Source organism: Apteryx mantelli, chromosome 1, assembly GCF_036417845.1.
Source record: "Apteryx mantelli isolate bAptMan1 chromosome 1, bAptMan1.hap1, whole genome shotgun sequence".
NCBI lineage: Eukaryota > Metazoa > Chordata > Aves > Apterygiformes > Apterygidae > Apteryx > Apteryx mantelli.
Window position 1 is genome coordinate 78,970,161 of NC_089978.1, and position 20,225 is coordinate 78,990,385.

Sequence of the window (20,225 nt, forward strand, 5' to 3'; positions counted from 1 at the left end):
ATTTTTTTGAAGAAGACTACGTTCTTTCTTGTTCCAAGGTTCTCTCACACTCCATATATTTACTTTCTATACTCCTGTTGAACAAGTTTTAGTGGAGTGCCAGGAGAAGTAAATCAAAGAAATGCTTACTATCATGAAGCACTGATGATCCTTATGAAATATCACCTGGAAATAGTAGTCTGGAAGATTCCTCAATGACAGGACTTTATAGAGTTGTCTCAATCTGTTTTAAACATGCCTGTCCTTTTGAATTCCTTGATTAGATTTGATATAGTGCTGCCTGCTTTGCATTTTTATTGCTGTACATATAGATACAGATGTTCCCAATTCAGCAGTTTCCTTCTGTTATCTGAACTGGAGCTGTTGTAAACTTCTGGATCACATCTTCAGTGACACTCTGAAATAGTCAGGTGGTTTTTTTTTTTGTTTTTTTTTTTTTGGTTAGTTGAATGGTGATTTTTTTATTTTTTATTTTTTAATTTATGTCCCAAAACTTCATTTGAGGATTTTAGGTGGGATTCATTATGCCTAGTATGAGAACAACTTTCAAGTAAGTAAGTCTGAATTCACCTTATAGTCAAAGAGACAATTAAGCATTCTTAGACCATGATTCCTTTGTCTCCTTTAGGCATTTTCAATAAGGTGAGACGATTCATGATCTACTGGTATTCATCTCTCTCCATTGACCATCAAGGAAGGTCTGGGTTGTAAGTAGATGAATCCTGCCCCTAGCATTTCTTTTTAGTCTTTCTAAGCCAGTCAATATCTATGTAAAAGATAAGACAAAGCTCCTAAAGCAAGGTTTCACAAGCTTTCTTTATCATCTTTAAAATCTTTAAAGATCATTCAAGCTCTTTCACTGCACTTGACAGCTATTAGTTCTTTAAATATTTTCTTCAAATATAATATGATTGCAATGTTTCTGCCGGGTCACAGAAACAAGGGCTGGATTTGAATTTAAATGAGTTTATAATAAAAAAACCCTGCCCCACAGAGGAAATTGGGCATCTAGGAGAAATTAAATTAAATGTTAAATGGTGCTCAGTGAACTAATTTTCCCCACTCACAAATGCCAATCAGTTGACTTAACAGTATTTTATTAAAAGTAAAAAAAAAAAAAAGAAAACTCAACCAAATAGGTTATGCTATCAAACCAGGTAGCACAAAATACTTCACTACCTTCTGCTCTGGTGAGGTAACTGCTGGTAAACTGCAGTGATACCACACTCAACAGGTGACTGTCAAATCTTTTAAGGCAACAAAGCCTGATCCAGACTGACAGAGGTCTTGGAAAAGGAGCTCCTTCCCCTCGGCTGGCTCTCCTATGCCTCACTCCTCCAGGCATTCCCTGCCTGCTCCTGGTCCTGGTCCTGGACCACCATCCATCTTCGGCACTTGCTGTATTCCCACTAGCTGCTCTAGCTAACTGCTGCATGACCCTAACCATCTTCCTTATGTTTTCTTTTAGGTTATGATATTGTTGTATTATTTATGAGTAACACAGTTTCTTGTTCTAAGGACACTCTTAGCAGAGTTGACTGTCTCATACCTCTAAAATCTCTGGGCTATTTTCTTTTTGTCCCAGACTCTAGCTTTATATTTGGGAGACCTCAGACATAATTAGCTCCCCAGACTTACATCTACTTTTACAATTACTAATTTTTTTTTGCACTTTATAATATGCTTCCCTTTATAACAGTAATGCCTCTGAGCATATCTAAAATAATGCTTCCCCTTTTTTCTCTTTCAGTTTATTTCCCCTTCTTTCCCACAGATATTAACGGAGCATGTTTCTGTAATTATGGATGGAGGAAAGAGTAGCGAAGAGGCATAAGAGCAGTTTGCTTTGTCTTCTAGGCTTTCATCACAGGATTTACACTATCTCAGTACTTTACTGAAGGTTAAAAGAAAAAATCCAACAGGAATCTCTAGTTCGATGGTAGCCATTTCAACCCAAAGTCATGGAGCAGCATGATTTTTTTTCTTTTTTTTTCTTTTTTTCTCCCCCTAGTGCACGGTGACAGGAAATATAACCTTCCCATTCAGCACAGATTATCAGTGATGCTTGAAAAACAGCTGTTGCATTGACTGAGATGGGGTGCACCTCTAAAATTACTACCACGCAAGTAGATATTAACTGTGTTCCACATGCAATGTCATTTCCGGTTGAATCAGATGGTGTCTTTACAGACTAAAGTTAGAATCTTTGGTATAAAAGACTGAACCATTACTGACCAAGTTAAAGAGAAAGATTTAGTGGTTCAGAGGTTATAGTAGATGCCTGCACCTTTTAAATGGTTTAACTCTTGGAGTAGGGATCAAAACCACACTGTCTAGTAAACACGGATAATAGTAAACCTATATTTAGAATAAATTTGACTATATTTAACAGAATGGAAGGGGCAGATGGTATGTCCTCTGTGACCAGCCCAGTCTTTAATGCCATATATTCTAAGCTCAGATAGGAAACTTTACAGGATCCACAATGTTATATTTTCAGATTGGCTGACATCTTTTGCCTAGAAAATGATCTGTAGCTAAAGATAAATTTTTGTATGTATACATAATGAACAAAATTTGGATTCGTATTTTGATTGTATTTCCAAATGCAGCACTCTGAAAATGCACAGTAATGGGTATGGTAATATTAATATCATGTAATAATTAGCACATTTTTATTGTATATTTTTTTCTGTACTACCAGGCTGTGGAAGGTAGCCTTTTAGACTTCTAAGTGCAGTGAGTAAGACTTTACATTTCACAGAGTATTACCTTAATTTGAAATCAACAAATCTGTTTTGACTGCACTGTATTTTTTTTCAGGCTAATGCTATTTTTCTTCAAAAGCATAGCAGTCACTGCTGCATTCAATCAGTATAACTGTAGGAAAACCAGTCACATTTGGGTTGTAAAATAGCCAGATCAGACCTGATTGGGATATCAAATTGTCTGAAGACTACCTTGGATGACAAGAGAATAGTTTACCTTGTCATAGGAAAAGCAAGTTTTGTTTCTTTGCATCTCTGGGACGATATGCTGAGGGGAGAGTCCCTGGCCACTTTGTAGGAGAAAAAAAATTCAGTGTTCAAGGACAGTTTGCTTTTACCAAACAGGAGCTGGCAGAATGACTCACAAATTACAGTCATGATGAGGCCTGCTGTCAACCTACTTGACACTGCAGGGGATTTGACAGTGATTCTTTGAGAAAGATATGTCACCCATGTGAATTTTCCCAAAGTGAAGGCACTTATATACATTTATATCTATGCATTTGTATCTGTATATGTCTTTTTTTTTTTTTCCTACTGCTTGTTCTTGGAAAGCAGAGATGAATAAGACTAAAAAAAGAGAAAATAATTGTGAGGGTTTTTTTTGTTTGTATGATTTTGTTTTTCCAGTCATTTTGCTTGGCCTCTGAAAGCAAAGTCTCAGTCAGGTTCTAGAGGCCATGATGAACTATGAGGAATATCAGATATTTGTGTGACCATTTTTTCTTTATTACAGCTGAGCCAAGCCCTGATTTTTGAGAGCATTCCTCCTCTACTTTTTTTCTAAAACATTTCCTATTAGCTGTGTAAAATGACTATAAGTCACAGCTACTTCTCCCAGAAATATAGTGAGAAAAATCTAGCCTCCTCAGAAGAGTTAGAATCAGCCCTAAGGTTTTATTGACTTTCAGTCTTCAGTATTAAGAGACCTAGAAATACAAGGAGGACAAGTTTCACTTTAAAACCTTCAGTAACTTAACATATTATCTTATTTGGAAGACACTAGCTGAGTCATATTAAACTTGATCATTCAGTTGTACCATTTGGTAGGGATCTACATTAAGTTCTTTCTAAACATAATTAAAATTAATATTCATTCATTTCATATTAAATTTGGAAGCTTAGCACTGTTTGAGAACTTCTGTTGTGCCCTCTGTTTTACCATTCAAGCCATTCAAGAAGTCTGCTGAAGGGTTTATTTTGACTCCCCATTTCTTAGGTGAGAGAACTTGTATAGAACTTGTCAGGAAAAGAGGTAAGGTAAGAAAGACAGTATAACGCTGAAAAAGCTATACGATCCTATAATGTGTAAAAGCACAGTTAGCATAAAAGAATAAGTGAAATTGCATGAGAAATGGAAATACAGTGATCAGTTTTGAAACAGATGTGAACTGACAGAGTTTGATTAAAATCAAGCCATTTGTACTGATTTGCACAGCAGATGATTTTTGATCAGAGTACATTGTGAGGCTTTGTAAATATAGCCTGACCCTGTTTCCTCCCTTTCTCTTCCCTCTGTCTCTTCCATTATTTTTTTGCCTAATAGTCTACATTTCCCACATATTGCGAAGGGATACAGTGCTCATTTGGAATAGATATATGTTTGTGGAAACTTGCTGGCCACAGATTTCAATCTTCCTTTAATCTTAAAATCAGCACATTTTTTTCTGACAGGCTTGTTTAATATGCTTCCTTGGAAACAGGTAAATGTGGTTAAAAGCTGCAGCAGGCTGACAAAATTGATTATTTCTAATGTTTTAATGTCTTTGCACAGTGAAAAGCTTCATTACATAAATTCATCTTTTTTTCATCTTTCTCACTTACATGCGCTTCATTTCCAGTGTTTACAATTCTGCTCATGCACCTATTTGACATCAGTTAGACAAACAGAGCCAATCAAAGTCATTCCAAAAGACACACAGGCAAAGAAGAAAAAAAAAAAGAAAACAGTTCACGACATACAACAAAAGGATACAAAACCAATAAAAAAGCTTTTTGACTTCATTCAACAGTGTTTTCAAAATAATATAAACACAATGGTACTGAAGAAAAATGCTTCAAAGCAACTGCCCAGAAGGTGCTCAGTTTTCTTCCTAGATGGCTTTATGTACAGGGTATGCAGTATGTGGATTAGTTTATTAGGTGTCTTAGCTTTTATTTTAAAATTTTATGTTCATCTTAGACATATGAGGTATCATATATTAAGTATATTTTAATGAGTACTTTTTGACCGTATTAAAGAAATTGTATACATGAAAATGATGGACTGAATGAAACATTCACAGGTAAGTCATAGCTCACTCAGCTCTGGCCAGTGTGATCTCTGTATTACCTCAGTATTTGTGCTGTTGCTGTTGTCTTTATGCACATAATTGCCAATTTATTGGGTTAACATGAAGGTCCCTGTTTTCCTGAAATCTATTACTTCAAAATGGTTCAATATCATGATAATATATGTACTACCTACTATATTCCCTCTTGTTTTTCCCCTGCCTTCCATAACAGAGGTGTTTGTGTAAAATCTATTGCCCTCTGTAGCTGATGCCTGGTGCTCTGAGAAGGCTGGGAGAAGGATAGAGAGATTCATAACGGTGAATTTAAACTCTTCCTTGTCAGAGAAGGACTACCTTTGGTGTCAAAGTAATACCTTCAGAAGAAACACTGTAGAAGATAGATCAGGTTGAAAGGGCTGTTAATCTTTTTTCTGGCCTGTACAGAGTTCTCTTAACTCTCAAAATATTTAATTCCCTCTAAGCATTGTGAATTTGATATAGTATCAGCTACTTTAGCATTGCTGAGAGGATAAAACCTAACAAGGATTTTCTAAGAAAATAACCTTGTAGTAGTGGGTTGACCCAGTGGATTTCTCATTAAAAACAAGTAAGCAATTCATATGTGTGGAGGGTAAATACCTAACCATCACAAAGCTAAGCTGTGTTTCTCACTGTCTTTGTTATAGACCAGAAAAGATGTGGATATAGTGAGACACAAGAACAGCTGATTGAGTTGCAGTTAAAGATATTCAGTGATATATTTCTGTATTTTATCTGCTTCTGTTAAAAACAGACAGACATTTACAAAGTGTTCTTTGGAGCAGAAAATTTCAGTAAAATGTTTAAAACTAGTATTCTGGGAAACACTCTCTACAAAGAAAGAAGACTGACTTATTGCTTTTTCAAGGGAACTCTGAAGAATCCCTGATGTTTTTCTCTATCAGAACAGTATCCTGAAGAGTTAGGCATTAAAAGGCAAAGATCTGGCATTTTTAGGAAGTATGTTCCTTAGGCTCTTCTTCCTGAGCCTAACTCAGAGCTTGTTTGCTCCCTGAGTGATTGACTGCCAACAAATCCTGCAGTGATCACTCTTGCCTGACTGAGGATGCAGCGGGAATAGCTAGATGGCTTTGCAAGTGCTGCTCTAACAGCGACCTTCATCCTTGCCTCACTATTTGTTCAGAGGACATCCATGGAAACATGAGCATAGGCCCTGAGCAAAGTGCCCAAACAGAGTAGGTGGCATACTTTGTTAGTATGGTGTTAAGAAGTTTGGATCTGGCTTGCTATGCTCAAAGAGGCTGCGTGTAGCATTGCTTCAGGCAGTAATCACGCTCCTTTCAAAGACCTATGTGAATAGAGGCAGGTAGATTTGGGAGCATGGCCCACACTACTACAAAAAGACCTGTCCAACTGCAGGTTAAAAAACTGGACAAAAATATGTAAGTGTATATTAGAACAATATCATGATGAAAAAATGTTTGATGTTCAAAAGCTTATCAAGTTAGAAAAAAATTGCTGGTTCAACATAGTTTTAGTATTACCTGGAAAAAAAAAGTAAATAAAATAATGAGTCCTAAAAGATCCACTATTTCTCTTACCTTGTTTCCAAATGCTACTTCTAAGCAACAGATATTTGTAGTGTATGATATTTTGTTGTCTGGAAAAAAACAAAACAAAACAAAACAAAACACATTTTCAGGTTTCATTTTTTTCCGGCCATTTTCTCTTTCTCTATATTTAACCAGAAAAGTTTGTCAAGACTGCAAAATCACCACAAAATATTTTAATGAAACATCATGTATTGCCAAATACATTCCAGCAAAATGATTTTAATAACGTGATATTTTAGAAACTTTTCACCCTCAAAAATTCCTATTTAATCCCTTCTCTCCCACTCGCCCTTTTACTACCTCTGGTCATGTACACAGTTACTATCACTGTAGAATCTGAATTGCTCACACCCTACAATGTAGCATCAGTCAATACTATTTTGAGACTGGAAAGTTCTGCTAATGCCATTTACATAAAAGAATTAAATCAGATGTCTGTCAGTAATCTGAAAATCTGTGGTCCAGTCATAATGATTCACCTGCTTGTGCATATGAGACTCTAGAGAAAGTCTATTCAAAGGCTACAACAAATCACTTCAGTGGACCATAGTTCCCCAAGTAAACTGAAAAAAGCTTGGCACTGAAATATAATCAACTCCAGAATAATAAACGTGCTGGGATATAACTGATGTTCAAGTCAGATATGGAAGAATCATTTCTTGTGGTGAATATTCAGTTCAATCTTCATAGTTTATTCTATCCTTGGTCTCCTGAGATGAAACTTCCTTCGAAGGTGCCAAATGAGAAGGAAATGACATCCAATTTATCTAGAACCTAGCAAGTACCACTGACTTGGGTTGGATTTGAAATGGGGCAGACAATGAAAATGGATAAAAGCATACTAGCAATTCCCCAAAGCAATAAGTACCCATGCAGCTAAATGTACTTTTTTATCTATTTACACTTGAGATGATAGAATTAGGTCATCTATCTTTCCAGGTTTAGCGAAGCAAGTTGTGATGCATAATATCCAGATCTCAGCAGAGTACTCAGTTAAGCTTTTTGCAGCAGAACTACATATTGTGTGCTGACTAGTATCAGATATAACCAAATAAATCCCACTGAATGAAATCTAGTAGGCTCTAAATGAACTCTAGTCTTTCAAACAGTTTGAAAAGGGATGTAATCAAGGCTATTAACTCCAGATGGTGATATACCATCACACTATCCGTTGGGAAAAAAAGCAAAACCAAAGCAAAGCAATCTTTTTTGAGAGTCCACAAATATTTTTGTCTTCCAGACCAATAGTTTTCCTTAGTGGAAAATTGCAATAGAAAAGAAAAGCAGCAAACCGCTACATCTTTTTACTGAGCTACATCTTTTTACAGTGAGAAAGCTGTTACACATGCTTCCTTGAAAACATACATTGCCTTTATCCTGCAATTGGTTCTGCATGAACAGGCTCTACTTTTGTGTAGAGCTCTGCTGGAATTTCAGATGCTTTCTAGGATTTTAGAGATAATGGGCTCAGCCCAAGCCCATGAATTTGCTATCAGAGTTGTAATTGCAGGATTGGGGCTTTTATTGTTTTTTCTTTCACCCTCTGTGGCTAAACTTACATAAACCTGCTTGAAATAGTTGTAAGACAGCAAGATCTTGTGCTGTGCTTTAGCAGTACAGTTGCTACAGCACAGAGGTTACTGCAAGGGGTAAGTTGCAAAATTAGTTGAAATAACTTGGAAAATACTCAAGTTGCTAAGACATAGTAAGTCTGTGTTTCTATATCTATATCATTAGTAGTGTCTGAGATAGCTAGCTACAAGCTTGCTGGTATGTTTGCTAATTAACTTCTATTTTCTTTCTTGAAAGGAATATTTGAACAAATACAATGATGGAAATCCCTGAAATCTTTCAGGAAGTAATAATAAACACCAGGTAGTGACAATGCAGTGAAGGCTCATTTGAATGTTCAGTAAGTAGCTTTCTAACAGATCTCAATTAAAGGATGTCTTAAAGAAGCTGGTAGCATCAAATATTTGATGCACAATTTGCCTCTATCTAAATAGTTATTCTACAGATTATTCTCTCCCTATTAATTTTCATAAGGTAGTTTCCCCTCCCCTTCCACTCCCCTGAACAGAAGAAAGAAATAGATATGGATTTAGAAGAGACAGAAAAAACTGTTTGCCATGCATGTAACAATTTAATTTCAGTTTCATTGAAAGAGTAATAAAAATATTTCCCACAGTAGGATAATAGATCAGGGAATCATTATGTTAGCATAGTCCTAGCCAGAGATCAGGAACTCAAAACCTTTCAGCTGTTTTTCTGGTTTTTTGTCCCAGCTTTGAAAAGATTCAGGCTGTATTACAGACATACCTTTCATTCATAGTCTATCTTGCTTTCTGTGTTCTACTTCACTGTAGAGTATATCCAAAGTTGCAAAAGTTTAAGGGGGGGGGGGGGAAGTGGACCATATTTTTGAATGACTTTTAGGGCTATGCAAATGTTAGTGCTTGTGTTAAGTTAGAACAGCTCTTGTGTATTTGCAGTTTTTGCCCTCAGCCAATGACTCTAATAACGTATTTTAACCGCCACAAACTACTGAAATATAAGGAAGTCATAGGAACACATCTTCTATGCCAAAACGATCTGCAGAGGTAAACACATTGCTGTGACAGCTCTCTGTCATCAGAGAATCCCCCTTGACTGAAGTAATCCTACAATGTCTGGTAAAATGGCTTTATGTCTTTAATATATCAGAGAATTAAGTCCAACGTGAGACTGGAGATTTGGAGCAGTAAAGCCTCTCCAGATGGAAAAGCTTCTACAATTCATCAGCTTTTCTCAAGCAGCAAACACTATGTTTTTCCAGAAAAAAACATAAGTAAGGAGAAAGGACAGTGAAAGGCGGGGAGGGGGGGAGGGGGAAGGTCAGGCATTTTATATTTTGACTTTTCATTTAAATCTTTATTTCACATTTTCAGTTTCAGTATTTGCTTTAAAGCTTCAGTTCAGTGCAAGAGGTCATTAGGGAGAAAGGCTTTTCTCAGAGATGCTCAGAGTGGTTTGATCACAGTTCAAACACTGATGAACTAAGAGTGTTTGCTCAGGCACAAAGAGAATATTTTGGCATTCACCCTGCTATAAAAAAAAAAAAAATCCCTTTGAACATAAGAGTGACTGCAGTAAAGACAGCAAAGATGATAGTTTGCATTGCTAGAAAGACCTAATTTAAATGAAAAACATCTTTAGGTTGTTTTGAAAAGATTGAAATTGAAGAAGTGCTGAAGGTTTTTGTTTCTTTTTTTTTCATGGGATGAACTTTCTGCTTTCACTCTGGGGTGTACAAGGCTGAAACGTACCTATTTACACCCAAAGTTATAAATAAGATTTATCAGGAGTCAGGCCTGTGTGAATCATACAAATTACAGTGTTTATGCATGTGTGCGTGTATAAAATCATTATATTTCTATTTCGCATTGGGATTCTATTGTGAATGAACGCGTATTAAAGATTATGTGTTGCAGTGGATGCTTTGGACAAATGTTGAATTCAAGTCACCTGATGGAGCAAGGTTGCAGATATCTTTCTGCAGACAAAGAAAGAAATTCCATAATTTGTTCCTTTTTATTACTTAGCAGACAGTTTCAAACTTTTTGGACTTAAAACATATTTAGGACCATTTTAACATGATTTAAGCAATGCCAAGATCTGTGTCAGTAAGAACTAATACTTATTAGAGTACTTGTTGCAAACTTCAAGTGCATTCCAGGGAAAGTGTATTAGAAGGGAACTAAGCCCCTCTCATATAGCTAGTTATTGCTCACCACGGCCAATTTCAATATGCTAAGCTAATGGTTAAAAGATTCCTAGATTGTATCTGTTGTTCCATTTTGTTCTGAACAAAGATTTAACTCTGACTTGTGCCCCTTTATCACTCTTTACAAATAATTAACACGCACCACAGGCGACAAGCAACGAAGGCACTCTTTGAAAAGTAAGAAACTGTTTTACCATTCTGGTTTCCAACATTTATAATTGAGCATGTAAGACTGTGCCCAAAGTTTTGACCACACTGCATGCAGCCTATGTAGCTCTAATCAAGCTAGCTTTAATTTGGACAACAATCACAGTAAAGCCACAGCAGTTGGGCCTTCAGCACAAACCCCACAAACTGCTGAAGAAATCTCAGCATGACCTCAGGACCTTGGGCATATATTCCGTAGCTGCTGCATTTTCACTCCTATTCATACATTAACTTCTAGATTTGAGCTAACACAGGCAGCAGGTGGGTAAATGTAAGTGTCTACATGTCCTGCAGTCACTCACCTCTGACAATATTTTTGAAATAAAGAAATACTGAGACCCTTGGAGCCAAATAGAGTGTGGCAGAGAACACATATATGTAGTAAAAGATGGTCTCTTGCCATAACATATTTGCAGTCTAAACAGAGGCAAAGGCTGGGAAAGACTGATATTCTTCAAAGCTAAAAAAACTGAATTCACTGGATTTTTTTTTTTTTCTAGGGAATTTTGTCCTGCCCTACTGTAGTAATATATGAGCATATGGGTAATCAGCTAGCAATACATATTCAATGTCATCATTTTCTATTCTTGTTTAGTGTATGGCTACAGGTGTTATTGTGAGATGATTGTGACTGGAGGATAGTTTTAGACATATCTAAGATTCCTTTAAACTAAAAGCTGGCTAAACACTCAAATAACAAATCTGTACTCCCATTAAAGTCACTGAAACCAGAGTAGATAGCTTAACATTAGCTTCGATACATTCACACAAGGCTGCAGACAGGGTCATGTAGACATATCCCTTATATATAGTTCATGATCACAGCCACTCTTATTGATCAGCTGAAAATGAGCTGAAAGCCTTGGGAAAATGGAGCTGAATGCCCCCAAATAAAATATGACTGTGTTTCAAAGTTATGGATCAGAAGTGTTAAGTTTAAAGGGCTTTTAAATATTTCTTTCCAGGGAAAATATGTATAGAAATAGTAGAAAATCCAGAGAAATTATGTATTTAGGTTAAAAAGGGACTAGCAAGAGTCATAGAGCATAAAAAAACATACTGCAAATCTTATCAATACACTGAAATAACCTATAAAAAGCATGAGGTAACATTACTGTAGCTATTACCTCACATTTTTCTCCTGTAGTGTTTACAAATATAGATTGATGTATTCTGTTTCTAGTGATAAAAGCAAATATAGTGGCTACAATGGTCAATCTTCAAATGCACCACTCATCAGGTTTGAATTCTAATGGCCAGCTGCCTTTATTTCTGACAGAGAGATTCTGCAGCTTTCAGAGAGAAATAGGCATGCAGACGGAGTTATAGCATCAGAAGGGTGGCAATGGGGGCGAAAGACGCCGGCACCCTCTGGTCGGTGGTGTTGTCCAGAAAGAGGAGGGGCAGGTGCATGGCGGTAGGTGAGCTGCAGGGACGGGCAGCAGTGGCTGGGAGAAGCCTGAGCTGTGGAGAGTCTGACTGGCATTTTGTTTTCAGATTCATTCTTTTTCCTAAGCAAGAAAGAGTGGGGAAAACAGTAAAATGACATTCTAAATTTCTGTCCTCAAGAAAATTTGGATGCAGCAATGCTTGTTTTCCTCACAATCAGTGTTACTGTAGGGAAGGAAAGGGGCAGAAAGAAGAGGAGAGAAAGCTGGGAATATTACTGGCATCATCCATTCAAGCATGGCAGAGATGTATCAGTGGAGGAATGCAGACTTTTCAGTGAACCAGTTTGGAATTTCAACATGATTACAGAGCAGGCTAAATGTGGTTAATAACCATGCCAGATGGAGCTTCATCTGCTGGGTTTTCATCTTAGAGATGGAGAAATTATTGGTAAATATGGGCCCTGTCTTTTTAAATTTAAGATCTGGGGAAATACTGACATCCAGTTTTGATGTTTAGCCAGGAGAAACAGTTATCCTGAGGGATAAAGGTGATAGGAATGTTAATTTGAGCAAAGACATCTAGAGCTATTTACATATTAATTGAGTCAGCATCAGCAAAGGCTCCAACCGCAATGTACGTCAGCTGAGGTTCTCACATAAACAAGAACAGGTTTCTGCCTCATAAATGCTTGAGTGCAGAGCCATACAAAAATAAGTCTATTTGAAATATGATCTTGGGCTATGGCATTGATGAAGGAGAGAGAGATGAGTTACTGAGTAAAAGATAGATCCTATCCTTAAATATGATTGTGTTTCTGGGAGCAGAGACACTCTCCTAAAAAACAGTAAAAAGTGAAACAGAGAGATATGACTGAAATTTGCTTTTCTTGACAATGTAGTATAGTATAGCAATAGATATTAGTATGCTGTCAGTCACAGGCACCACAAAAAGGGGAAAAAAGGCCCAAAGTCATTGAACACCAACAGGGTTGGCTATTAGCTAGTCTTACACAGTCCCAAGATTCTTATGTCTACTGACTCATGTTAAAAGGACCTGGGAGCTGTGGAGCGAATTGACTTGGTATATACACATACCAACAGAACTGTAGCATATGCATCCTCTTCTGCAGGTATTATCATAAAGGTACATCTAGGCTGTTAGGAAGGTTAGGACCCTTGGATCCTTGTTGCTGTCCACACGTTTGGTTTTTGTTGCAACCTTGTGGCATGTTGGGTCCATGCCTGGCAGCTTGGCTACTGTGTGCAATGAGTTGTTCTTGGGCTCTCGCTTCTATGAGGTGCTGGACATTATGTTTGGTGCCCTCTCACTAGGGGCTATTGTTTTAACTTTTTATTGTTTTCTATATTAGTTTGTCAGCATAAGCTGTATGGCTTTGCTAGTCATGTGATCCTGAGCCAGTCAGCAGTTACCAATGTGGCTTTCACCACTCTCTAGCTCCTGCCAGAAATGTTACAAAAAGGAAAAGATTTCCTTTGTTATCCAGTTCCTCCAGGTTAAACCAGTCAGTATGAGCTGGGCAGAAGCAGCTGGGTATCACCAGCCTTGGTGATGTTCCTGGGCAGGCTATCTGCGGTGATGAATGCCCATGATGAGACTGCAGCAGGTACAGCTTCCTCCTCCAGTCGCCTATCACTATCTCAGCAGGCCTGTACCTTCAAATAGCCCTAAGCACCCTCATCCTGCATCCCAGAGCATGCAAAATATACTCCTATTTCCATGCTATATACAGTATGACACTAGTGGTCTTCAGTCAAGCTTTTACATTGCTTCAGAAACTTTGAACTAGAAAAAGATACAAAATAGTAATTTTGTCTTATAGTCACAAAGATTACCACACAGGTCCAAGAGGACACCCAGTTACAAATGCTGTGCAACGTAGGTGCCAGTCTGACTGAAGCAGTTGTGAAACCCAAGCCACTTTGCACCCCTTAGCCTAGGGACCAAGGCTCTTTTCGTGTGCCAGATGAGATCAGAGATGTAGATGTGGCTTAGCACTTGTAAGCATCTGTATCCCAAAAAAATGGTTATTTACCTATGCAGAATAGTCCTGCTACTTTTCCAGTGTTTGATTTAGGAGATCATGATGTTTTTGTTTGACTGATCTCTGCAAAAAAGGGAGATTAGTTGCTGTGTGACAAAACACTGATATGCTTAGCAATTTAGCAGCTTAACTATAAATAATTTAAATTCTTCTGAATGTGCATCTAGCTGAAAACTGCACGAGATGAGCTTTCTTCATGGTCATAAAGAACTAGCTATTTTTATTAAAGCTGAAAACTAAAAGAGCAGATCAATGGAGAGAAAATAAATGGGAAAATGATGCCTGAATAGACAAGAACTTCTATCAAAAAAATCAGAAATGAAAATACTAAAGCAGTATATAAATACAGAATATGTTAAGACAATGTATTTCAAAGAACTCCAGATTTGGTGGAGGTCCACACAAGTCTGTAGTACAGGAGCAAAATTAACTGGCATATCAGTCCATCCATGACTAGTTTTATTTCTGAGGTGTCTATGGGAACCTGAAACCTTTGAAAAAAGGTTGTGATCCTTTAGAATGGTGTGGATGTACTTTTTTTAAAAAAACCTCTCTTTCTATTTTCCTGTTTGAAATATAAGGTTCGTTTTACTTAGAATTTCCTGTGACCTTTGAGCTCAATATTTATTTAATAGTCTCTCTTTGCACATGCATCTCTATCTGTCTGTATCTATATTTCTATGTGTGTGTGTGTGTGCATGTATATATACAGAGAGAGAGAACAAGAGCGAGAGAATGAGCTTCTTCAAGTCAATAACATAATGATTAAAACCAGGCTTATAATAATGTATTTTCATAAGTGTTTTAAATGCTTTTATTTTCTTCTGAATGATCTTGGGAAATTTAATAGTCCAGGTGTTCTGAAAGGTATTACCAACAATATGGGTCTTCTACACGGCTTTGTTGGTTTAAAAAACTGAGGAAGATATAAGCTTTCCTTCTTCTATGAAGTGCAGTGTATAATTGCTACATAAACACAAAGAGAATGCTAGGATAAATGAGACTTTGTATAGGCTGGTTCATGATTTAGAAATCAAATATTTGCAGACATTAAGGCCTCGATATTTTGTATGTGAACAGAAATCAGCTAATCATTCACATCAAAGAATTTAATGAGAAATTCTTATTTAATTCAAAAGATTTTTGCTTAGTTATTGATAGCTATGACTGAGATCCCTGAAGGAATATACAGTATATTAAAACATGCTTACCTTGTCTCATCATAATAAAGTTTAGTCCTTTAGAAAGCAGTAACAGTATCAGATATTCTGAATGTAATTCAGCTAAAACATAGTCAAGTACAAATATTCCTGTACATTAAGTTATAATGATGGTCTGTAAGTTAGTATTCAGAAACTTTAAATATGTGCTTTAAGACAAATATAGTTAATAGTGAAAAATAAAAAAGGTTCTTATTGATTGCGATAAATAATTCATACTCTTATATCATTCTTCATTTCTTTTTAATTTCCTATTACTCCCTGTACACAAGCCAGAAATAGATTCTGTTTCTTTTTGAAATATCCAAAACTTGTTAAAAAAGGAGCCAAGAGAACTGGTGATGCAAATATCTGTAGGGAAGCAGAAGAAAGGCCTATTTTGGGGTACTGAGAGAAGCAGATATAGATGCCTTAGGGAAAAATGTATGAATAAGGAGTTGCAAATCTTAAAGCTTTTAGTTTGCAGGTTGAGGACGCCTTTAGTAAAAAATTCTAAACTATTTTTTTTTCTTCACAAGAAAAAGGAATTCAGAATCACATAAGGAAGTTTGCATTTATTTATTTTTTCCCTCTAAGAACATGAAACAAAACAAAATAAATAAAAATGAAGACATAACGTGAAAAGGAATGAAAACAAAAAAAAAAAGGAATTGAAAGAAGGTACAGTCTGAACATAACTTTCCAACAAAGTCAGTTCCAGAGTATGGATGAATTATGTTCCTGGGCTTTTGAGTCAGACTGGGACAGAACAAGAGGTACCGAATATATAGCCAAGTCTAGACCACAAGCAGAATTTGACTTCTTTATGCATCCACAAAAGGTGAAAGTGTCTGGGCTTAAGCATTTCTTAATTCTCAGTGATCCATCAAAAATGATCTGTTAATATCTGCCATAGTGCACTTGGACTTTGAGCTACTGTCAATCAGATTGGAGATGCAGCTGGAAAATGATGTGACACCTCTCTGCCAGCACCCCCTTGTTTGCTTTTTGTAGAAAAAAGGTCATGAGAAGTGTTCGTATGTGGCCAGCTCATATCTAGACAATGTTGCCAAAATTCATGCGTTTGTGTATGAAGAAAATTTCTTTGATGTCCTCCTTCCTGTGTCCACCATAATAAAAGTCCTTGAGAACATTCATTTTTTTTTAAGGTCTTGACATAGAATGTAAATAGGAAACTATAAATGGTTAGTAGGAAACAAGGAAGGGTGAAACACATGTGAAGTATTTTTGTGGGAGCAGACGGATTACTGAGTACTGTCACTGATGACAGCTGATATTAGGCCGCATTGTGATATTTTTATGCTCATCCCAGATGCTTCCTAATTGACTGTAGAAATATAACACTTACATTCACTGGAAGAACAGTCCTAAACCTGACTTTCTGAACCTTCTGAAGGTTTGCAAGTAGGTAACTCACCTCCAGAGATCAGTGACTCCAAATCATCATATTTTTTTCTAAATGTGGTGAATCCACTCAGAAGAATCTTCCGTGTGTGTGAAGTTACTGGTTGTCATATCTGCCCAATCTCTCTCACCAAGGGAAGGAAATGAAAAGGGTTTATATTCAAAGATATAGAAAAAAAGAGGAAGTTTTTACTCATACCTTGAGATCTTCTACCTGTAATAAGATATGCAGATAAGGCCTGTAAGAATGTGTTTGATGGATGTTGTGTCTGAATTAGAATAGACATACTGGAACAGACGAAGGGATTCACGGGTATGAGATGCTTTCCTGCATTTCTAATTCTAATTTTCTAATTCCCCTTTTTTTCAGAATTCCTAAGGCTGGCATTTAGCTCTACATTTCATGAAAACTCCTAAGAGTTAATCTGTACTTTTAATCTTTGGAAGGCTTTGCAAAAGGGCAAATATTTTAGCTAATATTTCTGAGCATATGGTACTGCTGAGTCCCTCTCCAAATCAGGCATTCACAGAAGCAAGGCTTATCATTTCTTCCCAAAGTATTATGTACTGGGTTCTTAAAATATAATGCCCAGGACATTTTTATTTGCTGATCTCACAGCAGCAGCATCCAATGCATAGGTTTAAATGAATGTAATTGTCTGATAGGGAAAATAATAGTAAAAAAAGAATAAATGAAAAACTGCTTTCTATGAAGGATCACTTTAAAAATATATATATACAATTTTCTTTTTGTTTCTGCATTCCTAGATGTAGAAATGTAGTACTTATGAATAATTTTGGAATCATATTGTTTGAGAAGGGAGAGTTAATCCAAAACTATTTGGTCATTAGATAGGTCTCCAATCCTGTTAACAGTTCTACCTGTGCAATAATGCAAGGTTGGAGCCTAAATATATTGCCAGAAACTCACAGAAATACAAGCATACCAAAGAAGTATAAAAGTGAAGGCCCACACAGTAACAAGTCAGTTTGACAGTGTATATAAAAAGTTGAAGATGTTAAAAAATGCAAACAAGAGAATCCTTATTTGCTTGGATTTTAAGACAGAAGGTAAGCTGTGAAATCTTTACAAGCTGAAGAGGAAAAGTGGTGAGTGTTCTGTTTACTTTTTGTTATTGTGCTATCATAGGTTAGTTAACTGAGACAGAATAAAAAAAAAAATACATCAAGCTAAGTTGAAACAGTCTGCTCCATGCTGCAGAGTTGGAGAAGTTCTTGGCAAATCTCTTTTCGTGGACTAACAGTAATCAAGTTCAGTGTTCAAGAGCCAGGAAAGGGGAACTTAAATTTCTTTTCTTTTTAGTACCACAATAATCGGATGGAGAAAAAGAGACCAACGGCAAATTTCTCACCTGCAGCTGTCTTTATTCATTTGAGTTTTACATTTTAGTGGTAACATGCCTTTTGAATGTAAGCTGCAGCATGAAAAAAAGTGCTTTTTTTTGAGACTGAACCTGTGAGAGGCAGTGTTTCTCTGTGTTTGAATATACGCTACCCCAGCACAGGTTCCTCTATTCAAGAGCCAGCTTCTTGCCAGTAAGATGCAGCCCATCTAGCTCAGCCTTTCACCACTTCATAAGTCCTTTTGAGCCTTATGAGCATTAAAGCAGGTCTCATACTGATAACAAAGGTTAAGGCAATCATCTCTTTCCCTTTGCAGATAAGGACTTGAAAACTGCCTTTGCAGTCTCTCTCTTCTGTGCCACACAGAAAAGATTTCTGCAGCCTGCGATTTCTCTTGGTTTAAAAAATGTTTATCAAATGGGAACACATGTATATAGTAGGTAAGTAAACATTTGCTGCAGTTTGAAGAAGAGCTTGTTTTTCTTTTGTTTTGATGCTGGTATTCCTTAACAGAAGTGGTTTTAAAATATACATAGGGATAGAAGCATGATAAAGGAGCTTATCATTTCAGCTCCTATTGAACCATAAAACACAAATTCTTAATCACACTGCTTTTTTCTTACTCTTAGGCCCTACTGAGAGAAGGACTGCTAGCCTGAAAAGGGGCAGCAATATGTTATTCCTAATTACTTGTTATGAATATGGAGATTGTAAAATTGCTTCAGGAATAGCTTTGCAAAATTTAGGAAAATTTAAGTAAATCTCCAGAGATGAGCCAACAGGAAATGGGCTTTGGCATATTTAACTCAAACTTTGTAAATCACTCATATTTGACAAAAGTTGAATTATTTTTTGATACAATGCATATGACTGCTCAATAACTTTGCCCACAATTTTTGAACAATTTTGATAATATTTCTGTTCATCTCTGGCTTTCCCTCAAGCATATTGTTCTTTTCTTTCCCCCCCTCCTGAAAGATGGGGTATTTTTTTGTACTCCATCATGAAAAAGAGGAACACCAAGCTCCAATTAAAATATAAGAAATAAACTAAGTAAATAGCAAGGATGAATAAATCCACCTATATTAATCTTAAATATAATGGACTAGATCCTCAGATCCTGTTTTTTGAATGATAAAGCTCCACAGAAATGAACTATAGTAGCTCAGATTCTGACTTAATGTTTTAAATTATTACCATATGTATGGTTTAGCAATGACTGTTAATGAGTGTTTGTCTCAAATGGTGGCTGAATGCTACTTTGTAAGCATTGCAAAGTTAGCAGCATCTCATACTTTGGGCACCTAATATCTAATCCATCTTGTTCCAAACCTTAATCTTCCTTGTGAGCTTTGGAAAATTCTATCCTCTGCAGTTAGATAGAAAATCAAGAGTGATTTGAAGCAGGACAGATTGGATGTTAGATTACACCAATTTTATCCCACAGGTAAAGATTCATCCTGATTCATTTAAGATGCTAGAATTTTTTCCAGCATGCCAGTTTTACTACATTTTTCTTTAATATTCTTAAGTTCCACATGAAAGTAGAAAAGGAATTGCAAGAGCACCTACAAACACTCTGCTTAAGAAAGACTCTAGAAAATTGGTATTACTTTTACAGAATTTATTCATGCACTGTGTTAGGATGAAAAAGAAGAAAGGACTATCTAATTTTCTCCAGTACAGCTTAGAAGTGAGCCCACAGTCATGTCAACTCATTACCAGTTCTTGACCACCTTAGTCAGTTTTAATTTAGTCAAACATATATAAATGAGTTAGCATTTACCTGAGTTAAGACTGAAAGTAGGTACATCTGATTGAGTGCAGCCGAGTTACACAGGACTACAACTTTCTCCTCATATATTGAACTACATAGCTGACTCTAAACCTGCTCTTAAACTGATTATGAAGTATGATAAAACCAGAGACTGAATATGAATAAAAATTGAAACATTGTTGTACATGTTGGTTTTGACTAGAAATGTGAAAAAAGTAATAAAAAGCTCTAATGTAGAGCAGTCACACTCACAAAAAAACAGGAAAAGAGAAGAAAAAAATTAACATATTTTTGCAAATTAGCATTCAGAGAATTGGTCTGAATTACATCAACTAAATAATTATTTTCTCATTATAATCTCAGTCTACATGGGAAAGAGAT